At 39.0% G+C, this 3,375-nt stretch overlaps 1 long non-coding RNA gene across 1 annotated transcript; it reads left to right on the plus strand.

The window, feature by feature from the left end:
- The first annotated feature begins 1,246 nt into the window (after positions 1 to 1,246).
- LOC124278441 lies at positions 1,247 to 2,346 on the plus strand. Its single transcript, XR_006899091.1, has 3 exons — positions 1,247 to 1,426; positions 2,065 to 2,145; positions 2,279 to 2,346. It is a non-coding gene; the product is annotated as an uncharacterized LOC124278441 (long non-coding RNA).
- The last annotated feature ends 1,029 nt before the right edge of the window (positions 2,347 to 3,375 follow it).

Below are 3,375 nucleotides of genomic sequence, written 5' to 3' on the forward strand. Positions count from 1 at the left end.
ACACAGCCTACGCTTGTACATATAGACGTCCACCACTCCTGCTCTTCAACATTCACCTAAATGCCTCTTTCCATCAGTACCATTGAGTTCCTGCAGCACTTGACCTTTGACATTATTTATTCTCTACAGAAATCGTTTGCGCAGATTGATCCTATCAGAACTCGTTGCTTCTGATGCATACGTGTTCCAGAATAACTCTTCTGTCTCAGTGCAACCATGCTGACAGTGGTCAAGTCTCATGGTCAGTCCTCCAAATATTCCACCTAACATGCCCCTTACTCCCGTGATCTTGGTCAGTATAGCAGGAACACACACACACCGCTATTGCTTCTTGTCCATTAACTCATTTCCATTTACACCCTTCGTCACATACTGATTTACTTAACAAACCCATCACCTTTTTGTCCCAGAACCAGCTCGTATCTTTGACCTTCATCTCCTGTACACGTTTCTGAATGTAGCTCCATTCTGTGGTTATTGACTGGTTTGGCCCAGTAAATATCGACAGTGATCTTGACCGTGACATGTGTACGTGCTGTGAACAAAGAAACGAGATCATATTTTACGTTATTAAGCCAACCGACTGTTTCTGGCTAAATTGTGCCCTTTGTTCACACAACAACAAAACTGAGACACATCTAAGCAAGTATCGCGAAAACAATCCAAGAGTAACTAAACGTCATTTAATAAAGGATGGCATCGTTGGTCGTATTCCTAAAGAATTAAATACAATTTAAAGAATTATCTTTAATGAAGATGCTGTGAGTTTATTGTAGTCATGATAAACAAACTCAATAGTTCATTTTCATATAAAATATAAAATAATTTGTAAAATTAACCTTTTCTCCTGAAGATTATTCTTTTAAATCTATAGCCGAGATGTTCATTTGACAGTAGTTGATGATGATTGATGTAAGAGTCACGTAACATCTGCCTCGAGTGCTATGAATGATTACCGATACATCTCGAATCAATATTTCTCTACCAATACCCACTAGTGTCGGAAAACACCCAGTCGATCCCCTAATATATCCAGGCCATTCCATACATTAATACTGTCGATTCTTCTCCTAGCCTGGCATCCATCAGTCTGACACCGACCCAACAACTTCAAGCAAGACCATGTGCAGGCCCTCCTATCTATGTGCCGAAAAAGCGTTGAATGAGATCATAATGATGGCGTATTGGTAGCATAACGTCTGTATTGCAATCTAATGCAGTTTATTTGCAGAACAAAAAGGGTACTATCAGATTTGACAGCGGCCGTTAGCGGAATACGCGTACAGCCGCTATGCGAAACTCGGTAGAATGCAGCGGAATAACTTCGGCTGTATCCGTCAAAAACCGATCGTAGTCGAGTGACAACACCATTTCCGGAAAAAACATTGTACGACAAAATGGCGGACGAAACCAAAGAAGTGACAAGGTGAGTAGTTTCTTTTGTATATTCCAGGTTGAAGTTTTGACTTTAATGCCTAACACCCACATCATTGATCAACCATCATGTATATGTACCCGGATTTGTCAATTGATGTGGAATACATGTTTTGTTTAATCAGTTACCGTAAATATGGGTAGGGTTCGGCCTCGTCAGTGTGTTCACTGTTCAGCCTCAAGTTAGGTTACACAGGTGTGTCTGAAAGAAGTGTTGCAGGCTGAAAGTTAATCGAGGCGGGTATGATTTCTCCAAATCGCACATTGGTACCAGTTTTTTCAGTGTTAGCATGTTGTGTCTAAGATATGTAGTAGTGAACTTGTTCTTGTTTAGATCTCGAGTACAGTTGTGTCACGTGAAATTACGGTGAATATCGCGAATGTTTGTTTACGGCTGTTTTTAGCTGACAACAACAACAAAGGATATGTTGTTGATTTTTAAGAGGTGTGCATGATCAATTGCGCAAATATGTAACTTATTTCATAGGTAGTCAGGTGCAACTTGCGTTAGAATATATGATGATCATGCATTTGGTATCTCAATGTTGATTAACATGTTAATTTGTTGAAATTATGGTATACTAATCATGCTTTTGGACTCATGGTACACAGATATTAAACACATTTCAGGTTCGTGAGTGGTTCCAGGCGTGTGATGACCCAGGGATATCAGCTATTGACAGATGCAGGATGATACATATGGGTATATAGGTGAGTTGATTTAGAATTTCCTCTGTGGACTACAGATCATTGTAATATGACCAACATCCATAATGAAAGCTACGGCGGATAGATCGTTAACTCTCTTAACTTCATGAAATTGCTATATTTCTTATTTTTACAGGTTCAAGAAATTCCTTCTGTCACTGGCTGATTTGTCCACCTTCCCTCCAATGGGTTTACATGGGGTCACTTCTATTCCAAAGCCAGGGATAACAGACGTCTTCATCAAACTTGACGACTTGACGTTCTTTAGCCTTATACATATATATATGAATCTATGATATATTTTATGGATATACAACTTCTTTATTCTGTATAGGCGACATTTCGACATAGATTCTAATGTCATTGTCAAGCAAGTAGATTTTAAAGGCGCCGTACTACTGTTGCTAAAAGGCTGTAAACGTTGCTTTCCAGGCCTCAGTTTTAATGATAAAACGTTTGATGGTAGGCATGTACAGGACATTTCCAGAATGCGACGCCATATTGTCAGGTCACCTTAAATCATTGACAAAATATACCCTGTGCTATTCCCTATTTTGACTTTTAGTTCTTCAGTAAACAGTTGGCCTTTATATGAATTTCTGACGGAATCCAATCCCTAGTACACCCACCTTGTCATTTGTGCTGAAACATGCTCATAAAAAAGACAGAATCCTACATTTGGCTCTGGTTTCAGTTGATATTTGTTATGGGATTTATACACAGCCATAACGGTTCTTTTTAGAGCTATTGAAGTTGCATTTTCAGCAATAATTACAGTTTCATGTGCAGCTTCAACAGTTGCATCTGCAGTAACATCTGTCTCTACAGCTTCAACGTTGGCACAAATATAGTTGTCAGATTTCAGAAATTTCTCGTATTCGCGCTACATAGAACGGCATGAGAGTTCACCATACAGAAAGCGTCAGAGGAATAGCGTTCATGCAACCAGTGGTTTTATGGAACATCAGAGTCCAAACATGAAAACAATCACACCTAATCCCCTCAACGTCGCATATTTCTTTTTAATTTCCGCCTCTCAAATGTCAAGGTCTCTGTTGTGGGATGATCTGAATACTGATTACATTATATCTGTAACTTTTAGCCATTGCGATTGCATTTTATCCTTTTGAATCTTAAACCCTGGGAGAATTACAGCCTACATCTCGACTCCTCTTTCGGAAATAATTATACTTTTGTTTTTATTTGGGCTGGAACTACTCAAAATACAAATCT

The sequence above is a fragment of the Haliotis rubra genome, unplaced genomic scaffold, assembly GCF_003918875.1.
Source record: "Haliotis rubra isolate DU_JTF1 unplaced genomic scaffold, ASM391887v1 Scf237, whole genome shotgun sequence".
Classification (NCBI taxonomy): domain Eukaryota; kingdom Metazoa; phylum Mollusca; class Gastropoda; order Lepetellida; family Haliotidae; genus Haliotis; species Haliotis rubra.